This window comes from Solea solea, chromosome 17, assembly GCF_958295425.1.
Source record: "Solea solea chromosome 17, fSolSol10.1, whole genome shotgun sequence".
NCBI lineage: Eukaryota > Metazoa > Chordata > Actinopteri > Pleuronectiformes > Soleidae > Solea > Solea solea.
The window spans coordinates 559,429-570,543 of NC_081150.1; the positions used below are offsets into that span (position 1 = coordinate 559,429).

General features: G+C 40.6%; 1 pseudogene; it reads left to right on the forward strand.

Moving 5' to 3' along the window:
• Positions 1 to 846: 846 nt before the first annotated feature.
• On the forward strand, positions 847 to 2,289 carry LOC131443977 (uncharacterized; annotated as a pseudogene).
• Positions 2,290 to 11,115: the final 8,826 nt, after the last annotated feature.

Genomic DNA, 11,115 nt, shown 5'->3' on the forward strand with positions numbered 1-11,115 from the left:
ACAAATATGGCATCTCTTTTACAAAGTGTTCTACTTTGAATGTGGGAGGTTTGACTATTGAGCCAAAACACCCTGCTCTGTTTGGCGGAGCCCACATTTGCACTTGGCAGTGCTGATGTGACTTGTAGTATCTGTATAGTTGCCAACATGCACCACAAAACAACAAGACTAAAGGTCTTTACGTACTGATGGTTTGTTAGCAAACAGTTATTTTTAGGGCTGCGACAATGAATCAGTAAGTAATCAGCTACTAAATTAATCACTTAATACTGTGTTATTAAAATTAAGCCAATAGAAACCTGAATTCTGAGGTTCATTAAACACTGATGAAGTTTTTTTTTACAATGTTTTGACATTTTATTAATCATTAAGTATATGAGAAAAATAATGAATACATCAATTATTAATCAAAAATAATGATTATTATCATAAGCATTACCAACATTGCACATTTTCATCACTGCATTTACAAACTGCTTTGATGTGAAATATTGGAAGACATTTAAATACCATTTATTGATTGATGCCCCTGGAATATAGAGGCGTTTTATGGTTGACAGTCACTACTAACAGTGCTTTGAGCTAAATGCTAAGTTCCTTGCCACTAGGTTTAACATCAAAGCCTACACGGTTTGTATGCTAACCCTTACAGATGATAAACCAGTGGTTATCAGAGATGAGCAATCTGCAATTCTATACCTGCATGTTTTTGGTTACCGGCGGATCTGGGCACGAGTCATAAAGATATATATTTCAGAGTGGGTGGGATGATGAAATTGTTTAAAACTGTCCTGTGTAAACCTAGATCTTAATGCAACTGTCATTATCTGCTTTTGGTACTCGAAAATGTTCGCGGATAACTTTTCACCTGTCCAGGTGGCACCAGTCCCAAACCCACGCAGACCTTCAGAATATCGTCAGGTCAAGTGGCCCCAAGCCAAGAAGGAGAGGGAGTGGCTCCAGTTTGATGCTGATCGCCGCCTTCACACCATGACCACCATCATCATCAGCCTAGCAGCTGAGAGATTTGGGCTGGAGGAGAAGATCCACAAGCTCAGGCAATAACTCAAGAAAAGCAGCAGTTCAAGGAGGCAAGGGGGGAGGTTGAGGCCACCCCTGATGGAGCTGCACAACATTGTCTTCAAGAAGCTCATGACCTTGCGGAGGGCAGAGTGGCACAAGAGAAGGAGGAAGGAAAGAGCCAGGAAGCGGCCAGCTTTTCTGGCGAATCCATTCGGCTTCGTAAAACAGCTCCTGCGGCAGAAGTGTAGCGGTCAGCTCACCTGTCCCAAAGCTGAGATGGATTGCCATCAGTGCTACCTTCAGCGATGCATCCAGGGGCCAGGATCTGGGCCATTGCTGGTCCTTGATCAACCCAACTGAACCGATGCTGAACTTCGATGAGAAGGAGCCCAGCTGGAGGGACGTCCAGGAGGTGGTCAAGAAGGCAAGAGCAAGCTTAGCCCCTGGGCTTAGCAGGGTACCTGACAAGATGTACAAGAACTGTCCTAGGTTACTCCAAAGGCTCTGGAGGATCATGAAGGCGTTGGAGGGGAATGATCGCTGACCAGTAGCGGTTTGCGGAAGAGGGTGTGGATTCCGAAGGAAGAAGAGTCAAAGAACATTGACCAATTCAGAACCGTCAGCCTGCTCAATGTTGAAGGGAGCATTTTTGGGAAGGATCCTGAAGGTACTGTGTCTGGAGTACACGGGCATAGTGATACAGCTGATCCAAGAAGCCAGAGAGAAAAAGGGTGACCTGGCCGTGCTGTCACAAATGCCTATGAGTCCATACCCCACAAGCTGGTGGAAGAAGCACTGTGTTGCCACCACATCCCAGGTAAATTCAGAGACCTAATCCTGAATTACTACGATGGATTCAGCCTGAGAGTTTCTTCAGGGCCCTTAACATCAGACTGGCATAAGCTGGAGAAAGGAATCATCACTGGATGTACTATTTCAGTGATCCTTTTCGCACGTGCCATGAACATGCTGGTGAAGTCGTCAGAGGGTCAGTGCAGAGGGCCCCTCACCCAGTCCTGTGTTCGTCAGCCTCCCATCTCAGCCTTTATGAATGACTGGACTGTCACAACACCACATGTCCCTGGGAGTAGGTGAATCCTCAGTGGCCTGGAGGAGCTGGCCACATGGGCCCGCATGAGCTTCAAGCCACTGAATTCCAGATCCCTTGTGCTGAAGAAAGGAAAGGTCACTGACAAGTTCCACTTCACACGTGGCAACACCATACGCCATACGGAGGGAGGAGAACGCCGAAAATGCTACATTTAACCAAGCATTTCTTGCAGTGCATGGGCAGCTTGTACAGACAAAAGGTCACAGACAATCTTGACCCGTTTCCTCCCTCCTGTCCTAGGATTGGACATCCACCCCCACCTCCAAAGACAGGACTAAAGGTACCAATCAGAATCACTCTTTCTAGGAAAGCTAAGAAACAAAAAACACTGTTACGACGGAAAAACTACTAGAAAAAACAAGGGTTTGACAAAGTAGCAAACAAAAGTACAAAAACCTGACGAGACAGTGGCATGGAGCAAGACAAGACAAAGGCACGGGAGTTACTCTGGTTCACAAGAAAAGACAAACTGGCGACAGACAAAGGGAGACACAGACCATATATACACACAGTAATGGGGAACAGGTGGAAACAATCAGGGCGGGGCAGACAATCAGACTGGCAGGAAAACACAAGGGGAAGTTACCTTAAATGAGAGGAGAGAGAAATTTCAAAATAAAACAGGAACCACAAGACAACATTGACACAAGACAACAACTAAACACCACCAGCTTTCTTGGACACAAAGCAAGTGAATCTAGCACAATGTGCATATTTATCAAGATGTTTATCTGAGCATTGAGAGGTAGGGCCGATAAAGCATCATCTAGAAGTGTACGTTTTGCTAAGAGCCTCCATAACTGATCATTGCTTGAATTACAGCTGGAAAATGACCCATTTTCAGAGTTGCAGCTACAAAGAGCTGTTTTTGTGAGACAAGTCTGCACTTGCACCATCCACGGCATCCTGACTTGCACCCTTGTGGACCCTAAAGAAAAAAGGTTTTCATGGTTTCATGAATTTGAACAATTCTTATGAATATGCAAGTATCTGCTGTGCAACCAAGTTATTTCCAAAGTGCAAGAAAAGGTTTTCTTACAAAATATCTGCCATTATACATTGTCTCTTTCTTAGAGCAAACGGAAGGTTTTTTTCTCTCTTCAAAATCAAAAAGCCATTGAGGAAGTGGCCCCTCACAAACTCCCTACTTCCCATGTTCTGCTTTATCCTCCCTGGCCCTTCAAATGTCAGACTGACCTCAGATGAGCATAGTGGTCTTTCAGCGTCCTTTGTATTTGCTTTTGCTGAACACGAAGCAGAGAAAGTACAGTGAAAAATCCTTTCACTCTGGAAGTACAACAGAGCTAAATCCTTACTAATGCAACTTTAATGAGGAGCACTTGAGGAGAGACCGGCGGCTCTGTCAGCTGATGGCTGGGCTGCTACAGTTTACTGCTGTGGTTTGAGTGGTTAGAAGCAGAGAGAGACAATTTCTTTCAACTGACTCCAATACACTGAGATGAGGATTTTCAGCTCATTCACCTTTTAATATGCTGTGATCAGAATGTAGACCTTCAACTATCAACAGTACAGATGCACCTGGATATTCCAGTATCTATGTATTTGGTTAGTTTAATTTATTTAGTTAGGTTTTGCACAACATGCATACAAATAAACTTAAAAAGAAAATGTCAGTGAAAAATAACCCCAGAAGGCTTTTTTCAAGCCTCCATTTCTATAAATAACTCTTTAGGACAGCACAAAAGAAACAGTGGCAGCAAATGAATAAAGATTAAGGAAAGGAAATATATAATACTAGATTTGAAAGTTATAAGAAAAAGAGTGTTTTAAAGCATTATGGGTTTGCAGGTTTCAGTTACTGCAACACACGATGAGGCATTTAATTCCTACAAAATATAAAATGAGAATCAAACTGTTTAAAGATGAATAAAACATAACAAACTGTACAAGCTTCACAAAGATAAACAGGGAAATATTCCAAATAATATAATGACATCATAAAAATAGAAAGAACACTTAAAACAACAAAAAAATGTATAATACAAAGTGTTCAAGTCTCAAAGAATGAGACAGCGTGCCAGTTTGTTTTGTTGCACTGACGCCCAACCGGACAATAATGGGCTGGGCATCAAATTCATATGCTTTACTTATACATCCAAACATTGCTGGAAGCCTGAACTGTAATCCTTAAAATCAAGGTCGGCATCAAAGCGTGACGGTCCGTGTGTACCGTGCTGTTTTCCATAATCATGATGGAAATCTCAATGTGATTAATCAATACCAAGAATCACTCATGATCTTGGCTCTCTGTTGGGTTATCTTGTGGTCAAGCATGAAAAACAAACACATTTGTCTTGCATTGTTGAACTGTTGCTCTGGTTTCACAGAACAATAATCTGTGTGGGAAGGGAGTTGATCCGCAGTCTTACGGTGCTTACATTACCTGATGAGACGTCTTTCTTTTCCAAAGGACAATAAATCATCTCTCTCTCTCAGGAAACACCTTTTCTTGGCCGATGACACAGATCGGAGTAGCTCCATGTTTAATTTCCAAATCCATGTCATTATGTTGCCAGTGCCTGGAAAATTGATCACTGAAATGATCAAGTGAAATGAAATTTGGGTTGACAACCTTGGGGTGGGGTTTTGTAACAACACATACTCTCCCTGAATTCCTTCAGGAAGGATCTAAGGGAACAGCTGAGCAAACACTCTTTCATGCTGTAACTGGAACCTCAAACTCATCATTCGCAACACGTGATAAAAGACCTGTGTGTAATTGAATGCAGCGAGTGAGCAAACAATGGAAAACTCATTAAAAAGTGACAATACATGACACACTCAGTGGACGATCAGGCTGTTTGGGTGATTTTTGGACTGGACTAAACAGTGTGTGCAGCTTCAGATGGTTTCTATACTAATCAATATGCAGCTCTGACACAAGGCCGGATTACACAGCTGAGTGCTCCCTGACTGGAGGAGAAAGGGCAGTCAATGGCCTTAAATTGACAAAATGGCTTGTCTCTAACTCACAACACATTCCCTGCTGTGGTCCACTACTCGGGGCATTAGCCTTTTTACCCCGTAGGCAAAGATACACAATGCTCTTTGGACTCACTTTCTGGCAACTGTTTTTCTTTAAAAGGACATCTGTGTCCGTGCGTACGGCGGTTTTCTCTCACAGTCCAAAAACATGCAATGTGGGGATTGGGTAAATGAGGTGTGAGTGTCAGAGTGAATAGTTGTTTGTCTCTATGTGGCATTATGATGGACTGGCGAACTGTCCAGGGCTATCGCCCTATGTCAGCTGAGACTGGCACAGCACCCCCCCGCGACCCTCCTGTGGAGGATAAAGTGGTATAAAACTGATGGATGGAGGACATCTGTGTCATGCTCGGCCTTCATCTCCGCCTGCGTCTCTCCTGCATTAATCTCTGCATGCAATCAGTTATTAGCTTGTATTCTGCTTTAACTGTTAACCTGTTCTATGCTCAGAACCTCCTCCCACATACATGACGTTTACCTTCACCACCTTCACAGATGCATTAGTCCATCTCATCTGTTAACCCATTCATCTGCATTCTGTCTTCGCCTGCCTGCTCTTGGGTCCAGGACCACATCGCCTTAACAATCTGTTTTGTGTATCATGAAGAAAGAGGAACAGAAATTGAAAGACATTGAGAAAACGATGGTCTCCAAAAAAAAAAGAACAGAAAAAAGATTTCACAGCTGCTTAGAAATTGAAATGAGGAGGTGAAAGTGAAAAAAGTCACTTTTCTATAATGTCATCTGGATGTCTGGCGAGGTTATGGTGTTTTTCAAAGTTTCTAAAAAATAACCCAGGTTGGACATCAAAGTTAATGCAAAATATATAAATGTATATGTCATTACTGCAATTTAATCTGAACGTTATTTTAATTAACTTAAAATAGTATGGCTCCTAATAATAAAAGTAATTAGGCTTAACAATATAATTTACAGAGCAGTATGATGCCGGAGCAGCTAACTAAGATTTTAATTATGGCAGTGAATGAAGAGGATGAAAGGTCATCAGGTTTTATGGTTATTTAATAAAACCGTACAATGCATTAGTAAATTAGATTACTGTTGTATTTTAAAGCCTTAAAATAGAAAAATAAAGTCAGGCCTTTATAGTTCATCCCTCAGTACTGTGAAGTCCCCCAGGACACGTTCAGCTGAAATGGCATCCAAGTGAAAACCCTTGATGTCATTCCTGATGTCTGGTGAACAGGTGGTTTAGTCCAGTGAGGCGACACACACAGTCAAGTCAGCTGTTGAACTGACTTCACATCAAAGTTAACTTACTGACTTTCAACTGAAAACTGTTGTCCTTCCCTGTCACAATCAGGATTTGTCCATTTAAAGTTTGCCACGGTGGCTCATCTGCCTCCATCATGTCCTCCTTCACAGCGTCCATGAACCTTGTCTGTGGTCTCTTTTCCTTCTGCCCGGCAGCTCCATCTTCAACATCCTTTGTCCAGTATAATCACGATCCCTTCTCTGCACGTGACCAAACCATCTCAACCTTCACTCTCTTACTTTATCTCCAAACAGCTGTTCCTCAAATATGCTCATTTCTAATCCTGTCCATCCTGCTCACTCCCAATGAAAATCTCAGCCTCCTAAACTCTAAACTCTGTTTTAGACCTTCACTTGTTCTCCTTCTGTGATACATCAGCCCTGACACTCGTCTCCACCCAGCCTGCACTCTCTTCTTCACCTCTCTTGTACACAGTCCATTGTTTTGTATGGTTGATCCCAGGTATTAAAACTCATCTACTTTCACTATTTTTACTTCTTCCATCTTCACTGTACCACCTGTCTCACTGTCATTCACACAGAGGTATTTGGTCTTGCTCCTATTAACCTTCTTTTCCACTTATCCCCTACTCCCACTCCAGATTATAATATCATCTATGTTATCATCAACATAGACACCGGGCCTGACCATATCTGTCAGCTATTGTGAACAAGAGAAGGTCCAGAGCTGATCCCTGAGGTCATCCCACCTTGACCTTTAACCCATTGGTTACACAAGCTGCACACCACAGTTGATTTTGGGCATTTTTTTTAATTTTTCGTGACCCGTTTCATGTATTTTTCATTCTGTTTATACAGAATTTTTTTATTTAAATTATATAAGAGCACTGTAGTACAATGTGTTGCTTAATTAATGTTTATTTTCAAGTTGAGCAATTTCATGTATTTAAATATTATTGCTAAAATTTTTACTTACTACTTCTAAATACATTCATTATGTATTGATTGCTTAAGTTAAAATCATACAAAATATAAGCAAGACAAATAAAACTAAAAATACTTCATGTTTGTTTGACGTGTTGGTGAGCTGAGTGGTATGTTTATTTAATTTAATTTAACTTAACTCATTTTTTATTAAATGTTTTATTTCAGTCCCATATATATACATATATATATTATATGTATATATATATATACATATATATTATATATGTGTGTGCAGAAAACTTTCTGCACACACAGTACAAACCTGTCATGACAAAAGCAAATAGCATGAGAAGAATAGTGCAAACAGATGAATTTGTCATGGTGTTGGAAGATGTCAGTGAGTAAAGTGTGGTAGAGCTTATTCAGCTTAGGATGAGCTGCAGACATTGAAATGTTGCCAGATTGTTTTGTCTGTAAACAGATGAGTCAGCGTTTTATTGATTATCCAGTGGCTGGTGTTTCCGCTTGAGTTGTATGCGTTTGCTTTTGGCCACAGTTAATACTGTTAAAATGAAGGTTATGAGGTGTTGTGGGATTGTAAAGAGGGGGATGCTGAGATTGAGGATCATGGACAGCTCTCATGTGACCTCAGACTGAAAGTGCACCTCCATAGTTCATGAAGCACTTTAATCTGTGGCACATTGTGCTTTTGCTTTAAATGATGTTATGTTGCTTTTCATAATTGATATAGTGATCAGCACAATCCATCACACCGGCACAATTTTTAATAGATGCAAATGCTGTCGTAGGATTTGGTAGAAGATTAATGTGTTTTAGTGATTGTTATGAGAATGTACCAGAGCCGGGACATGTGTGTGTGTGTGTGTGTCTCTGTCTTTTGTTAGTTTTGTGTGATATTGTGCATTGCTGACGTATATTTTACATTCAAGTGGAAACTGTCTAAAATCACAAATTCAGTTAAGAATATATGTGTGAGCTGCCAACTTTTACAGTTTGTCCAACCCAACTTGTTTTTTTTAAACCATAAAAAGACCATATATGGATGAGAGGGTGGATATTACAAAGAACATGACCCCTGACCCTTGAGTATAATGTCCTTTGTCATGCATTTGAGTCTAAATGGAAACATCATTTACAAAATGGTCATCATGCAGTGTAGAAGAAGACCTGACACCAGTGTTGTTTAACCATTAACTACTTGCAGAAATGTTTATTGACGTTATAAATTGAGTCAGAAGTAGATATTTTTCTTAGACTTCATAGACTTGCATGAAGTTGTCCCTGGGTGGCCATTCAATAAATGATAAGTTTCAGGCACATCAGCATTGGCTTCACGTTGAACATATTTTCTATAGTAACAACTACTTCTGACCTTCTGTATATTCTCTCAACACTCTGAAAGAGAACATTATGTCTCTGTAGTTCTCTTTCATGGAATGAAAGCATAATGATGCTTACTTATCATCACTTCCCCCCTTAACCCAGCTCCCACTTCTTTTTCCCATGACTTCATACTGTAGCTCATCTGCTTTATATGTCTCTACACATCACTCTTTTTCTTCAAAATCGCTTCCACTTCATTCCGTTTCTCCCACACGGCCCCAAGATAGTGATACAAACTCCACTGCCATCACTTACTGCATTTACCTGACAAAAAATAAAAAACTCTCGCTTTTTGAATGAAAGCTAAGGGAAGGTTATTTGTTTGCCACTGTTTGGTCTGATTATTATTTGTATCAACATGTATTTTGGGGGACGGAGCAAAAGTGGAGCTGGAGGACTGGTCATAAGCTTGCTAGCCTTGTGTATTTGCTTGTTGTTGTTGTTGTTGTTTTTAAGCATGTACAGTCACTGACACTCGTGTTACTTAGAGAAGTTAACACCATGTACTTGATAGAAAGCATATACAGCCAAGAAAAACAAAGCATAAAACTTAAAAAAAAAATTATATATATTTCAACACACTCAAGTTCACAATAATAAACTATAAAAAACAGTAAAATACAGGGTTTAACGTGAAGGGTCACTTTGTATCAGCTCGGCTCGGCTGAGGGGACCTCAAGGTTCCTTCATCAACTGCACAAAGGGAAGGGGATGCTGGTCCCATCCTTAAAAAAGAAAACAGACCGCACTTTAACACATTTCAAGTCAGAAAAAAATCGAGGAGCTAACATAAGTAGGTAAATTGATGCATAATTAATTTGTAGTTTTAGAAAATAGTCACACATCTGTATCAGTAAATTTGTTGTCGGAGAAAACTGCTTAAAGGCATACTAGGTATTTCTGCAGAATGTTGACAATAACTTTTTATCTCCTCACAATCTGCTTCCTCTCCGCACTGTAAACTGATGTAGACTGAATGTTACAGAGCACAGTCTCTGTATTAACTCCAGATTTCTTTTCAAAAAACAACACATCTTTATTTAGAGTGAAGGTTCAGGGACAAGCAGGTCAAAATCTGTGCAGTTAATAGATGATCATACTTTGTGTTTCAGGTTATCCAGGGGAAACGCATACCTGGTCCTGCGTGGGGGGGCCTCTGTAAGGAATTCAAGGATCTGTAGCCACAGCTGATATAAATCAAGAATGTATCATAAAGGGCTGCTGGAATCAGCTCACACTCCTCAGAAGCTACCCATTGTTACGACCCCTGTGTGTATGTGTCTGCATGTGAGTGTGAGATGGGTTGCAGGTGTGCATGTTTGAGTGAATGACCTGTGTGAGTGAGTCTAGGGTGGATCCTGGGAGCTGATTGGTCCTGCACGTGGGGGAATCCGAATAAGAGGCCTGAACCACTCACAGCCAGACTGCCAGCACACATGTTGAACCTGATTTTAATAAACCTTTAAAATGGTTTGTTTGACTTGTTGCTGGTGGTTTCCTTGAGAGTCTCATTATTCATGTTGTGATCAGGCCTGGTTGTAACACCATGAAATGATTCTGGGAGGTGGGCGTCTGGGTGACATGCTCTGTTAGTCTCCAGCATGCTCTGTCATACACAGCTATGTTAAGAATGTGGCATTTCCTTGTACTGATGGGTTACTGTACTGTAGTGTACTGCTGCTGCTGCTGCTGCTGCTGCTGCTGCTGCAGCCCTGAATGTGGCAGACATCTGCAGCTGACTACCACTGAAACAGTCTTAAATTAGACTGGGGTGACCAGAACCCAACAAAGTAAATTAGGGACAAAGATTTTTATGTGGGACAATGTGAAACGCCCATTATCAGTGCTGAATGGAGTTTATGTTGGTTCAGAATGAAATGGATTAGTATCGGTGTTGCAACAGGGTCACACAAATACTGTGTAAACGACATCAAATTGCATGGTTGGCTGTACAAGAGATCCCACTGATTTCAGTGTCAATGTATGAACCATAAAGCACATTTATGCTGAAGGAGTCGAAAAAAAAACATTTGTTAAAGATTTTGTAGCAGCAGAAAAAAAATCACATGTTTAATAAATGCTAACAGCATGTTCATCGCTGGCTTCTGACGTAACAATTAGTGCATCATATATGGACAAAAGTATTCGGACAACTGACACAAACAGGGACTGCACTCAAATAAATAATTAATAAATTGTAGAATTTACTTAAAAAAACCTTTGTAAATTGTAATTCTGTAATTTTAAGTAAAACTGACTTGTCAGGATCAAGTAGAATGTACATACTACTAACCTTACCCATCATAAAAATATTAAGTAAATGTTACTTGATTACATTTATATAAGAAAAAATGAAAGTCAGGTAATGTGCAATTGTCATGATTTGTCACTTCATTTAAGTGTCTTTG